Genomic DNA, 15,376 nt, shown 5'->3' with positions numbered 1-15,376 from the left:
TCTTTCCATGGCTGCTGAGCTGGCTCAGGGACTTTGAAAGAGCACAGCCTATGAATCACTTTTTTTCTATTACTAGATGAGGATTTTAGGTCAGATAAAACATCTTTCTGAATCTTGGTATTTCTTTAAAATGAAATAAAAATGTCTTTTTGTACAAATCTTTGAAAGTTATATGAAACAAGGCACATAGAGGCCTTTGTAACAGAGGCTGACAAAGCAGAACAGGCACACTACTGTGAGACACCCGTTTCCGTATCTCTTAGCTCTCCTACATTTTGGAAGCTCAAGCTTTGAAACTGAATCCTTATCTGGTTATCTTTGCTTTGACACAGTTCTCTAATATCCCTTCGCCATGGCCCGGATCCTTGTCTAGTTTCTGTTCTCTTCACCCCGCTTGGTCTTCCCTCCACTTCTGTGATTAGATAACTGCTCCTCAGAGGCAAGGTTCCCAGCTGCCTGTCTGAACAGCTGTCAGTACTGAAGAGTCTCCACTGCGTGCACCACTTCCTCAATGACCACGGCATCTCACTTTCTACTGTGTGCACGGGCTGCCACCTGTCGCGTTGTTGTCAAGATGCCAAGTCCCATTGCTTTTCTCTTGTCTCTTGTGGCTTGGTCCTTAGTTTCCTCCTCTTTTCCGCATCCCCGTCTTCCTCTTCCATTCCAGTGAACATACCAAGTCTTAGGTCCTAGATCTTAATCATATCACTCCAGGTGATGTCCCCAGAAATGAGGCAGAGCTGTATGCCTGCTACTGACAATGTCCTGGGTTTGTGTCCTTGGAGCATATTAGACATGCAGAATCTCCTGAAGCAGAGTCTGCATTTCACAGGGTGTTAAGGTGCGTGACTGACATGAACATTTGCAAAGTCCTTTGCTGTAAACAAAGACATGTAGCTAGATTATAAAGCACGTCTTCTCATCATGCTTTACAAATGGTTTGGCTTGCTGGCATTAATAGCAACAGGACTAGAGTGTGTCATTCCATGTCTTTTCTTCCAGGGCTTGGGCTTTGTGCGCAACAGCTGAAGTCCAAGCTGTGTCAAGGTGGAATTAAATGAAAACTCTGCAGGCTATTGATTTGAGGAAATTCATTTGAAGAGTATTCTCCCTGCGTTTGAATCAAATCAAATGAAGGTTTATGCATTTTTGAAGTGTGTAACGAAGAGGAAGAAGTCTTGATATCCAGTTTTAAAAATCTATGGTGTTTCCTTTTTTCATTTCCAAATTTTCTTTCCGTAAGTCCCTCTGGAAGGAACCCTGAACACACAGCTGAGCTTGGCGGCTATGGGCAAAGGACAGGGGAAGGCTTTGAGAGGAAGTGCGGGTACTTTGAGAGCCATGTTTGAGCTGGTGGCCTTTCTTCTAAAGTTTTGATTCAAAACGTCCTTATGACACAGTTATTCTCATTCTTTTCTGTTTATGCTTATTCTGTTTCTTTGATTCAAATGCTCGTGCTATGGTTTGGAGCCTGAAATGCCCCTATAGGAATCACATTCTGATTTCCTGTTCTCCAGCTGGTGGCGCTGTTTTAGGAGGCTGATCCTAGCTGGCAGAATTAAGTCACTCAACGTGGGCCATTGAAGGCTGAACCTGGCTCCTAGCTCTGCTCTCACTCATTTCTGTTTCCTTGTCTGATGTGATGTGAAAGACCTCTGCCACATGTTCCTACTGCCATGAACTCAGCTGTCCCACTATGCCTTCCCTGCCTGAAGCCATGAGCCAATATTTATATATGCACCCACCTAAATATATATATATATATATATTTCTCCTTAAATTGCTTCTGTCACAAAGTAACCAAAACACACCAAACATTGCCCTTTTCTTTGTAGCTGTGAAAGCTACAAGAATGAATTATAAAAATCTTAACCCTTCTTCTCTAACACCAATCAATTCACATTCTATTGAAGAAACCATCTTAAAATACCAAAGGCAGATTTAGGCTGTGAATGATCCTGACAGCTCTAGGTAGTCTCGGAAGCTTGGGCTCACCACGTCATTCTCATTTATATTACTATTTAGATGAGTGAACTCTCTCTCTCTCTCTCTCTCTCTCTCTCTCTCTCTCTCTCTCTCTCTCTCTCTCTCTCTCTCTCTCTCTCCCTGACTTTTTTCAGTTTGGAACACATAGGTTTTTGATGATCTCCATTATTTGTGACATTATCAGTCTGACCTGGTCCTGTCCCAGTTGTACTCCTGGGTCCTCTGTCATCTTGTACTATGATGGACTCCACATTAGGTGAAAGTAATCTATTTTTTTCAACAAGGCTTGGGAGTTAGGATAAAAGAAAGGCTTCAAGTTATTAGACATAAGCAAAGGAATGGAAAGGATTACCCTGGCAAGAGTGAAAAGGGTCAGAGGTCAATGGCTGGGAAGACTGAAAGTGTCTCCTGGACACTTGATAAATCAAGAAGTAGGAGAACCCATAGTTATGTGAAATTTGTTGCTTCTCTGACACAGCAGTGGTAGTTAAAATATACTACATTAAATTTAAGACTGAGATGGGGTGTCTATAAACTGTGGGCACCATGCAATGACTATCATTTAGTTGTAAAAAAATCTCACCAGGAAATTATTTATGATGTGACTGTACTCTAGAAAAAGTACTATATGAGCTTTTTAAAAGTAATGATAATTGACAAGCATGTATATTTTGAGAAAGACTACTAAACATTCACCCAGTTCAAGATATCCCCATGAGTCATTTCATCTTATATGAGGGAACTGAGTGAAGGGGTGAATGCTTCCTTATTGCAACAATTGACTTTAGTTCAACGATTAATTATAAGTGAAAAAAAGGGGAGCTTGTGAGGATGTTGAGCAATTTCTTATGTGTCTTTCAGCCATTTTAGATTCCTCTATTGAGAATTCTTTATTTAGTTTTGTACCCCACTCTTTTATTGGATTATTTGGTGTTTTGGTGACTAACTTCTTGAGTTCTTTTTATATTTTAAAGATCAGCCCTCTGTTAGATGTGGGGTTAGTGAATATCTTTTCCCATTCTGTGGGTTGCTATTTGGTCTTGCTGACTGTGTCCTTTGCCTTACAAAAGCTTCTCAGTTTCAGGAGGTCCCATTTATTAATTGTCAATCTCAGTGTCTGTGCCACTGGTGTTATGTTCAGGAAGTGGTCTCCTGTACCAATTCATTCAAGGGTACCTCCCACTTTCTCTTCTAAGAGGTTCAGTGTGGCTGGATTTATGTTGAAGTCTTTGATCCATTTGGACTTAAGTTTTGTGCATGGTGATAGATATGAATCTACCTGTAGTCTTCTACACAGCAGCATCAGGTTATGCCAGCACCATTTGTTGAAGATGCTTTCTTTTTTCCATTGTATACTTTTAGTTTCTTTGTCAAAAATCAGGTGTTCATAGGTGTGTAGGTCCATATCAGGGTTTTCGATTTGATTCCATTGGCAAATGGGAATCATTCTACCACAGAATCCAGCAATCCCACTCTTAGGTATATATCCAAAAGATGCACACTCATACAACAAGGACATCTGTTCCACCATGTTCATAGCAGCATTATTTGTAATAGCCAGAACCTGGAAGCAATCTAGATGCCCCTCAACTGAAGAACGGATAAAGAAAATGTGATACATTTACACAATGGAGTACTATTCAGCAGCAAAAAACAATGGAATCTTGAAATTCATAGACAAATGGATGGAACTAGAAGAAACCATCCTGAGTGAGGTAACCCAGTCACAAAAAGACAAACATGGTATGTACTCACTCATGTATGGATTTTAGACATGGAGCAGGGGGTTGTCAGCCTACAATCCACACCACGAGAGAGGCTGGGAAACAGTGAAGACCCTAAGAGAGATATACATGGTCCCCCAGGAAAGGGACAAGATCTCCTGAGCTAATTGGGAGCATGGGGGGAGGGAAGAGGGAGTTAGGAGAAAGAGAAGGGGAGAAGAGGAGGGGAGAGGAGGACATTGGAGAGCAGGAAGATAGAGTCAGGGGAAGAATAGAGGAGAGCAAGAAAAGAGATACCATAACAGAGGGAGCCATTATAGGTTTGAAGAGAAATCTGACATTAGGTAGAGGCGACCTTAAATACCCTTCCTTGATAATGGGATTGATGACTACCTTATATGTCATCTTAGAGCCTTCATCAAGTAACTAATGCAAACAGAAGCAGACACCCACAGCTAAACACTGAGCTGAACTCTCGAATCGAGTTGCAAAGAGGGAGGAGTGATGAGCAAAGGGGTCAAGACCAGGCTGGAGAAACCCACAGAAACAGCTGAGCTGAACAAGGGGGAGCTCATGGACCCCAGACTGATAGCTGGGAACCAGCATAGGACTGATCCAGACCTCCTGAATGAGGATGTCATTTTGGAGTCTGGTTAATCTATTGGGCCTCTGGCAGTGGATCAGTATTTATCCCTAGTATACGAATGGACGTTGGGAGTTCATTCCACATAGAGGGATACTCTCTCAGCCTAGACACATGGGGGAGCAGAAAGGGGATGGGATAGGAGGTTGGTCGGGGGCAGGGGAGGGAGGGATGGGGAACTGGGATTGACATGTAAAATAAGATTGTTTCTAATTTAAATATAAAAGAAAAAGTCCCTGAAATTTCAAAAAAAAAAAAAAAAGAAAAGAAAAGAAAAGAAAAAAGGGGGATCATAGTGGGTGCACCCATTCCATATGCTCTATTTGGAAGTTAGCTTGGCCTGCAAAGGGAAACAGCAATGGAATAGGTCATCAAATCGAAGTTTGGTTTCTGAAAGGGTAGGTAATTAGCAATATTTGATTAAAGCATATGGACTCCTATTCTCATAGTCAGATCCAGTCTCTACAGCTGACTTGCGGTGTGGCCTGTGAACTACTAGCCTTAACATCTCCCAAGAACTTGGCAGAAATGCAGAAATGTTCTTGGTAGAAATCTCCAGGCTCCACTCTGACTTGCTGGTTCAGAAACTACCTGTGTGGCCCAGGAACCAACACTTTTTAAAAAAATTATTTACTCATCACATATACAGTGTTCTGCCTACATGCCAGGGCACCAGATTGAATTATAGATGGTTGTGAGGTGTTCTGCCTACATGCCAGGGCACCAGATTGAATTATAGATGGTTGTGAGCCACCATGTAGTTGCTGGGAATTGAAATCAGGACCCCTGGAAGAACAGTCAGTGCTCTTAACTTCTGAGCCATCTCTCCAGCTTGGAACTGACACTTTTACAGACACCCTTCCATGATTCCGACGCCTACAGGTCTGGGAACCACTGCTACTCAGCAGAGTCTGAGAATGGTGAGAAGCACCAGAGCTCTGCAGCCAGGCTTGAGTTTCCCCTGGCTTTGCTACCATTAGCTCAATGACTTTGGCAAGTCCTTCATTCCACAAACCTTAGCTTTCTTCTCCGCCAAATGTGGGTCACCTTTTGTGCTCCTAGATATGCTGCTGGGCAAGAGAGACGGCATAAGCCCTTGTTCTCAAACTTGCTGCTCACAATGTACTATTTCTTTTCTTCTTCCACTGCTTGAAGCTGAATCCCTGCTGAAAAGATGTAGGGGTTAGGAGTTACCAATATTTATAGAGAATTAAGAGTAGCTTTACGAACTTGTGAATATTGCTCAATGAAAATCAGATGTCCTGCGCTATCTGTTATTGTACCTGTGCTGACCGAGCTGTGTCTGTATTAAGATGAACTGAAGCATAAAATGCAAATTGGATAAGGATAATATGGAAAAATTAACTTTTAGGTTTATGTGTTGTTTTGGGCTCTTGTGTTGGGATCTTGTTCTCCAGGCAATGATGTTATTTTGTGAGGTTCTGGAAATTTAGGAAGTAGTGTCTAGCTGAAAGGAGTAGGGCCTTGGCTGTCCTGTCTCTGGCTCCTGCTGTGTGCTCTGACATGAATGGCTTTCCCTTCCATGATGGACTGAATCTTGTGAAACTATAAGCAAAAAAAAATCTTTTTTTTCTTTAAGTTATCCTTGAAAGTATTTTGGTTGTAGCAAATGAAAAGTCTGGCAGAAAATGAATATTAGAGAAGTGGGGTCATTGTTATGATGAAACCTGTCCTTGTCTTTAGAAATTATCTGTAGGAGGAATTTGGGTGAGTTCAGAGAGTCAGGCTAGAGAAAGGCTGAAGTGCTATAAGCAGAGGTTTATGGGCAGTTCTGCTGGAAAATCCGATAATTAGAGTGTCAATGGGAATAAGGATGGTGAAAGCCAGTCTTTCGAAGTTTCAGATGGGAATGAGGCTCTATTTAAAATTACAGGCCACACAGATTACATTTTGTCTAAGACTTGCCCAAATTTTGTCAATGTCCTGAGACTTTGTATGGAGGCGAATTTAAAGGTGACAGACTAGTTCATATGGTAAAGGGAGTTTCATAACTGACCAACATTTGAGTTGTGGCATAGTTATTGTTGGCTGGTTTTAGACAAATTTATTGTAAGAATTGGGAATAAAAAGGAAAACAGAAAAACTCAGAAGGATTGCAATTCATAGAAGAAAGATGGTGTTAGGTTGGGACTAAGGAAGGCAGCTTCTAAAGAGTTTATTGCCCTGAAAGAGAAGCCAAGTACTTTGCATCAGAACAACAGAAAAGATTCTTTGAAGGTCCCAGAGGTATTGCTGCTCATGCACTCTGGGTTTAAAGATCTAAAAAAAAACCAAACCAAACAAACAAACAAGCTCCCCTGAGAAAAAGTGTTTCTTTTTTTACATGTATACATATATTTTTTATTTTTAAATTTAAATTTAAATTTAAATTAGAAAAAAGGTTGCTTCACATGTCAATTTCAGGTCCCTCTCCATTTCCCTCCCCGCCTCCCGTGCCCTCCTACCAACCCCCCAATATCACCTCATTTCCCCAGGGAGGGTGAGGCCATCCATGGGGGTGTCCATAGTCTGTCATTTCATCCAGGGCAGGGCCTAGACCTTCCCCCAAGAGTTCAGGGTGAGAGTGCATCTCACATTGTTGGATGGGAGTCCAAAGTCTATTTGTATACCTGGGATAAATACTGATCTACTACCCAAGGCTCAATAGATTGCCTAGACCTCCTCACTGACACCCACATTCAGGGGGTCTTGATCAGTCCCATGCTGGATTCCCAGGCATCAGTCTGGGATTCAAGAGCTAATCCTTGTCAGGTCAGCTGTTTCTGGGGTTAAACAGCCCAGTCTTAATCCCTTTGCTCATCAGTCCTCCCTCTCTGTCACTGGATTTCTTGAGTTCAGCTCAGTGCTTAACCGAGGGAGTCTGCCTCTTTTTCCATCAGCCACTGAATGAAGGTTCTGTTTCCCAGACTCTCTGGCCATGGGATTGTAGGCCGGCACTCCCCAGATCTATGTCTAAAATCCATATATGAGAGAGTACATGCCATGTTTCTCTTTTTGTGACTGGGTTACCTCACTCAGGATGGTTTCTTCTAGTGTCATCCATTTGCATGCAAATCTCAGGATTCCATTGTTTTTTCTGCTGAATAGTACTCCATTGTGTAAATGTACCACATTTTCTCTATCCACTCTTCGGTTGAGGGGCATCTAGGTTGCTTCCAAGTTCTGGCTATTACAAATAATGCTGCTATGAACATAGTGGAGCAGATATCCTTGTATGAATGGGCATCTTTTGGATATATGCCTAAGAGCCTAAGAGTAGAGTTGCTGGGTCTTGTGGTAGGTTTATTCCCTTTTTTTCTGAGGAATCTCCATACTGATTTCCAAAGTGGCTGAACCAGTTGGCACTCCCACCAGCAATGGAGGAGTGTCCCCCTTTCACCACATCCTCTCCAGCATAAATTCTGACAGGAGTGAGATGGTATCTCAGAGTTGTTTTGATTTGCATTTCCCGGATGGCTAAGGATGTTGAGCACTTTCTCAAGTGCCTCTCAGCCATTTTAGACTCCTCTATTAAAAATTCTCTATTTCTGTAGCCCACTTTTTAATTGGATCCTTTGGTGTTTTGGAGACTTGCTTCTTGAGTTCTTTGTAAATTTTGGCGATCAGCCCTCTGTCAGATGTGGGGTTAGTGAATATTTTTTTCCCATTCTGTGGACTGCCTTTTTGTCTTGCTGTCTGTGTCCTTTGCCTTACAGAAGCTTCTCAGTTTCAGGAGGTCCCATTTATTAATTGTTGATCTCACTGTCTGTGCTACTGGTGTTATGTTCAGGAAGCTGTCTCCTGTATCAATTCATTCAAGGGTACCACCCACTTTCTCTTCTAAGAGGTTCAGTGTGGCTGGATTTATGTTGAGGTCTTTGATCCATTTGGACTTAAGTTTTGTACATGGCGATAGACATGGATCAATCTGCATTCTTCTACATGCCAGCATCCAGTTATGCCAGCACCATTTGTTGAAGATGCTTTCTTTTTTCCATTGTATATTTTTAGGTTCTTTGTCAAAGATCAGATGTTCATACGTGTGTGGGTTAATATCAGGGTTTTCAATTCGATTCCATTGTTCTACCTGTCTATTTTTGTGCCAATACCAAGCTGTTTTCAGGACTATAGCTCTATAATAGAGCTTGAAGTCAGGGATGGTGATGCCTCCAGACGTTGCCTTGTTGAACAGGGTTGTTTTGGCTATCCTGGGTCTTTTGTTTTTCCATGCAAAATTGATTATTGTTCAGAAAAAGTGTTTCTTAAGTGTTTGGCTCACACAGGGTCATCTAGAAAGTTAGTTTTCTGGGTTTTACCTCGCAATATTTACTCATCCAGGAGGAACCCAGAGGCTGCTGTAACTGTGGCCCAAGGAGGCTGGAGCTGAAGGTGTTGATTATGCGATGCTGGTTTTGTAGGCATGCAGAATGCAGGATTTTGGGTTAACAGCACCTTCCACTCAGATTTCATAAGAAAGGCATGGGAGGTTAAACAATGTAGTCAGGCCTTGAGAGGTCATCGTGTGAAGCTGTGAGTTTAAAGCCCAAGCTGCCAGTTGAGAGAGCTCAGAAAGTTAGAATATTTGCTGAAAAGCTACAGGTTGGGAGTAGAACCAACCCAGGGAAGAGAACATCTGTCAAGGTCACAGAGGCAGGGATGCCTGATCCTATTGGTGCTCACACACTTCAGATGCCAGGCATGGAGCTATGGATTTGGTTGTTGCCTGGCAGGGATTCTTAGTGTAAGCCTTTGTTCTGCCTCTTTGTAAGGGATCATTTATTCTATTCTACAGTGTCTTGGAAATAGGTAACAGGTAACTTTCTTTTTATTTTGTAAGGGTTCACAGCTAAGAGTTTACCGCGTGTCTCGGAACACTCCGATTAACACAGTGAACACACATTGAAGTGGAATTAGGGATGGCAGTAGTCTAAAGACATCATCTCAAGAATTCTAGGAAATGTGAAAGCAAGTGGTTCACGCAGTGTGTCAGCTGGGCGACACTGGCCTAGGTGTCCTAAGGAGTTTGTGGTACTACAGTGTCCTATCAGCTGACCCCAGGACAAAGGGGAACCGCTTGACAAGGATTGTTAGATTTTGGCAGCAGATCTCCACACAGTGTTTCCTCGTTATTATCTTTATAGTGTTTTGTAGCTGCAAAGAGTTCCAGAGTGTTGGGATCAATTATTCTTTATGATAGATCTCTATGGCGGGCCACTGCTGAATTTGGAACCCCATTGGAGAAGTCTTCATTGTTCTAAGCCCAATGGATGTGGATGTGAGTGTGGGCGCACACGTGCCTCCCCCCACCATTAGGCCATAGAATGATGTCACTAGTTTGAAAGAACTACAGACCAGAAGCTGGGGTGGGAAGCAGGTGCAGACTGGAGCTATGCCTTGGTAACCGAGGCTGCTAGCAATGCCTGTCCTTAATGATGGCCATTGACAGACAAACGTATATACCTCGCATTGTACCCCGCCTTCATGGAGCTTTCCTGCAGGCAGACCCTAGAGACTTGATCAGCTCTTCAGACAGTTCTCTCTCTCTCTTTTTTCTAGCACGTACTGTCTTCCCCGACTTAATGAAAGGCAAAGACATAGCAGCTCTCCCAGATGTCTGTTTGTCCTTGGCTTGATTTAAAAATTGGCTGTGGAAAACATCTGTCAATCAAATACATTACAGAGAGAAACTCAGGAACTACCTGAGTTGAGAGTTTCAGATGACAAGTTCTTATTTGCACTTCTTCAATTATTCAGGACAACACAGACCTGCTGTGATCTTTAAAAAGATTTTAGGATTACTGGAACCTGCAATCTGTGTCTTAAATATTTAGTCTATTTTACAAGCTCACTCTTACAGGAGACGCAGGAGCATTGCAATACTGGAAACGAGCCCCTTCACGTGGGACTGGTCCCAAGAATCTGCTTCCTGGTTTTCTTGGGGATGGTGCACTGTGAAAAGCAACCTGTTACACAATGGGCCAGACGATAAAGGCAGGTGACTCCATCCCTGGAAAAGTGCATGAGAAGTGTTCTGTCACTCCTGCACCCCGTTTTTTTGGGGGGTACAGAAGGTTTCCAGTTAGTTAAATTCAAGTAGACACAGGGTCTCGCCAGATATTAGCATAGTGGAGGCAGACCAGAAAGAGCCATAGCCCCACTCCAGTCAGGATCGAACCAAATGAGAAGGCAGTCTCTTTACATCATACATGACTGGATTTCACTTATAGAGCTCATGGTTCTCTTTTCTGCTTACTTGGATGACACCACTTTGATGCAACAGTGTCACATTTTCAAAAGTTAAAAGCCATATTTAAATTAAATTTTAGTAACAGAAAAATATATTTTGCCCACATCAGAGGAAAACATTCATTGCAATCTGGAGCTAACACCCAAACCAGGAATGCTTTTTTTGTATCATGAATGTTTTCTTGAATGGTAAAACTAAGTATTTTATGTTATATTTCAGACTGTTTAATATGTCCTCACCTTGGGACAAAGGGTTGTTTTTATTTCCCTGAAGAAGCTGTATGTGCTCATTTACTGTGTCTTCACTGATGCATAATGCTGCATGCCTTCCAGTCTCCTTGGGTTCATTGCCCTTTCTCTTTCATGGATGATTAGATTTCTTACAACTACTCACTACACATAATGCTCCAGCAAACAACATCATACATGAGAGAAATTTCTAGATATAAGTCGAGAAGTGGAAGTGGTAGGGCAGAGGGACAATTTTATCAGGTGAATTGAGCTTCGTTCCCATGGCCTGTACTCCACAAATCCCTGTTATTACCTCTCTAAACTCTGCCAGCATAGCAGGTGTGAATTGATGCCTCGTTGTTGCTTTAATTTGCTTTCTTGTAATAATAAATGATTTAGGACAATTTACTTCATATGCTGATATTTTTAGTTTCCTCTTCTACAAATCACCCCTCCAACAATCTACCCATTTTGTAATTTATAATGAGTTTTTCCTTCTTAGTGGTTTGGAGGAATTCTTTGATTATTACAAGTACTTTTCAATTTGAAAAATTCATCTGCACTTTGTTTTTTATTTTTCATTACATGGGTCCTATTTTGATGTTATTTAATAAATATACATTTTTGCCTTATAATTTGCACCTTGGACACTTGGTTTAAAAGTCTTCCCTGCCCGTAATTATTAAAGATTTTCTTTTTTGGGGGGTATGTTTGTGTGGCTTTTCCATTTTGTCTGTAAGCTTTTTTTTATACTTTTAATGTCTCTCTTTGTCAACGTGATTACTTAAGTGGTCTTATTTCTATGATATACTAAGTGGGACACCCAAGAGATCCAGTACAATCTTTGGTAAGCCTTCAATAAGGTACAAGGACTTGACTTTTTTTTATGTGCCAATTGTTTCTAGGAAAAATACGTGTTCTGACTTCCCAAACATCAATTTAGAAGCAGAGGGTTTGGTTCAGAGTCCATTTACAAATTGAAGGTTGCCAGAATATTTCTAAGGAAGAACTGTAAAGTAATAACACTGGCATGCTCTGCCACTAGCTTCTGCATTTTTACTTTATAATCACATTATTAATAGGAGTATACATGACCTACGGCATTATTGTTTAAAGTGTGGTCCTCAAATGAATTTTATCATATTTCTTAATGTGTCTGGTGAAAATGAAGATATTGTTTGTTAAAACTCATATAGCAAGGCGGGTATGGTAGTGCATGCTAGTAAACCCATTAAGGACACCCTAGGCTATAGAGAGACTCCATCTCTACCCCCTTCCTTTCCCCAAACCCACACAACAACAACAAAAAATGACAAAACACGTAGAATGCATAGTGCAGAGTCTTGATTAAACGTTTCTAACTTGAGTTCACATTAGTTCTTCAATTGTAACAGTGGACCACCCTGATGCTGAAAGGGAGGTTGCATAATAGAAAGAGAATGTGTGGGGATCTCCCCATTTTCTGTTCAGCTTTTCTATAAATCTAAAAGTTCTGTAAGAAGTAAATTTCATTAATCACAAAAGATTTCCGAGATGTCCTTCAGAATGAATGATTAAAGCAATTTCATTTGGAAGACAGGGTCTTGCTATGTGATGTAGGCTGGCTATGAACTTTCAATCCTCCTGTTTCTGACTAAAGTGTTCTGGGATTCTAAGAATGCCAAGGAAAACTGTATATTATAAAATAAGCATCCCAAGCATCAGAGGAAGGCCAGAGCTTCAGACTCAGAACAGTACCATCAGAGGGAGGCTGGAACTTCAGGCCTGGATCAGCTTCGAGGAAGCCATGAGCCTCAGACACAGGAGCAGTGTCAGAGGGAGGCCACAGCCTCAGGCCTAGGAGCAATGATTGATCACCAGGTGAAGAAACAGCAGCACTTTCCAGCAGTAGCTTCCAGAAACTATTGCAAAAAGCTCTTCTGGGAGAGATTACCTGTGTCCCAGCAAGCATCCACTGCCATTTTTCGGTGGAAGATAGCCCACTGCTAGGGTGACTACTGGACCCTCAGCCGCGTCTACACCTCCAACAGGAGTAGTATCCACCAGAGCTACAGCCCCACCTGCACCTCAAGGAGTTACCACCTGAGCATTGGGCCCACTTCTACCAGGAGGAGCATTCACCAGAAGCTCTGCTCTACTTGTGCCTGAAGGAGCGTTCAACGGAGTCACAACCCCCAACTATACCAACTGGAGAAAGAGAGAACCCCCGAAGCAAAGGTACACCTATACTGATTGGAGGAAGAGAGGCATAGACAACAAGGTAAGAACACTTTCAACAATGTAAAGAACAATATGGAACCACTAGAAACTAATGGTGCTACAACAGCAAGATCTGAACATCTAACACAGATGAAGTGAAGAAAATGACCTAAAAAATAACTTTATGAGGATGATTGAGGCCCTTAAAGAAGAAATGAAAAATTCTCTTAAATAAATTGAGGAAAAGACAAACAAAAAATTGGAAGATATCAACAAATTGCTTAAAGAAAACCAAGAAAAAAGCAATCACACAAGTGAAGGAAATAATTCAAGACTTGAAGTCTGAAATAGAGGCAATGAAGAAAACACAAACTGAGGGAATTCTGGAAATGGAAAAATCTGGATAAATGACCAGAAAACATAAATGCAAGCATGAATAACAGAATACAAGAGATGGAAGAGAGAATCTCAGGCATTGAAGATAATTTGGAGGAAATAAGATTCATAAGTCAAAGAAAATTGTAAATCCAACAAATCCTTAATACAAAACATGCAGGAAATCTGGGACACCATGAAAAGACCGAACCTAAGAATAATAGGGCTATATGAAGGAGAAGTTCAACTCAAAGGCATAGAAAACATATTCAACAAAATTATAGAACACCAAATAGACAGGATCCCCCAAAAAGTCCCTTTGTCACATAATAACCAATAAATATACAGGATAAAGAAAGAATATTAAGATCTGCAAAGGAGAAAGGCCAGGTAACATATAAAGGCAGACCTATCAGGATTACCCCTGGCTTCTCAATGGAAATAGTGAAAGCCAGAAGGTCCTGGTTAGATGTTATGCAGACACTAAGGGACCACGGATACCAGTCCAGTCTTCTTTAACCCAGCAAAGCTCTCAATAACCATAGATAGAGAAAACAAGATATTCCATGAAAAAACAATACCTATCCACAAACCCAGTCTTACAGGAAGTACTAGAAGGAAAACGCCAATCCAAGGAAATCACCTATGTCCACAAGAACATAGGAAATAGATGAGCTTACAGCAGCAAACCCCAAAGAAGGGAATTGAACACACAATGTCATCACCACCAACAAAAATGAAAATAACAGGAACTAGCTGTCACTGATCATTAATAATCATTAATATAAATGGTCTCATTTCACCTATAAAAAGACACAGGCTAACAGATTGGATACAAAAACAGAATCCATCCTTCTGCTGCATACAAGAAACACACCTCAAACTCACAGATAGTCATTACCTCAGAGTAAAGGATTGTCAAAAATTTTTCTTATCAAATGGACCTAAGAAAAAAGTTGGTGTAGCTATCCTAATATCTAACAAAATAGACTTCAAATTAAAATCAATCAAAAAAGGTAAAGAAGGGCATTTCATATTCATCACAGGAAGAACTCATCCAGAGGAAATCTCAATTCTGAACATCTATGCCCCAAATACAAGGGCTCCTGCATCTGTAAAAGAAACATTGCTAAAGTTTAATCACAAATCAAGCCTCACATTAATAGTGGGAGGCTCCAACACCCCACTCTCACAACTGAACATAGTCAGGACAGAAGCTTAACAGAGAAATAATGGAACTAATAGAGGTTATCACTCATCTATAGAATATTCCACACAAACACAAAAGAATATACTTTCTTTTAGCACGTCATGAAACCTTCTCAAAAATTGACCACACACTCAGTAACAAAACACACTTCAGCAGATACAAAAGAATTGGAATAAACCACTGTACCCTATCAGATCACCACAGCTTAAAGTTAGAATTCAACACCAACATTAATTTCAGAAAGCCTACAAAAACGTGTAAATTGAACAATGATCAACTGAACAACCAATAGGTCAAGGGAGAAATAAAGAAAGATATAAAAGACTTTCTAAAATTTAATGAAAATGACCACACAACATACCCAATCTTATGGAACACAATGAAAGCAGTGCTGAGAGGAAAGTCCATAGCACTAAATGCTTACATAAAGAAGCTGGAAAAATCCCACACTAGTGAATTAGCAGAACAACTGAAAGCACTAGAACAAAAAGAAGGAAACTCACTCAGATGGAGTAGATGGCAAGAAATAGTCAAATTGAGAGCTGGAATCAATAAAATAGAAACCCAGAAAACAATGCAAGGAATCAATGAGACAAATAGTTGGTTCTTTGAGAAAATCAGTAAGATAGACAAACCATTATCCAATATAACCAAAAGACAGAGAGAGAATATCCAAAGTAACAAGATCAGAAATGAAAAGGGGGACATAACATCAGACACTGAGGAAATCCAGATAATTATCAGGTCATACTTCAAACACTC

General features: G+C 40.9%; 1 protein-coding gene across 3 annotated transcripts in view; it reads right to left on the bottom strand.

Moving 5' to 3' along the window:
• Positions 1-15,376, bottom strand: part of Lhfpl3 (LHFPL tetraspan subfamily member 3) — a 518,223-nt gene that overhangs the window by 139,980 nt on the left and 362,867 nt on the right. The window lies entirely within an intron of this gene.

Source organism: Mesocricetus auratus, unplaced genomic scaffold, assembly GCF_017639785.1.
Source record: "Mesocricetus auratus isolate SY011 unplaced genomic scaffold, BCM_Maur_2.0 Super-Scaffold_100043, whole genome shotgun sequence".
In the NCBI taxonomy this organism is placed as follows: domain Eukaryota; kingdom Metazoa; phylum Chordata; class Mammalia; order Rodentia; family Cricetidae; genus Mesocricetus; species Mesocricetus auratus.
The sequence above is the reverse complement of the archived record's forward strand: the minus strand, read 5'-3'. Positions and strand labels throughout refer to the sequence as shown.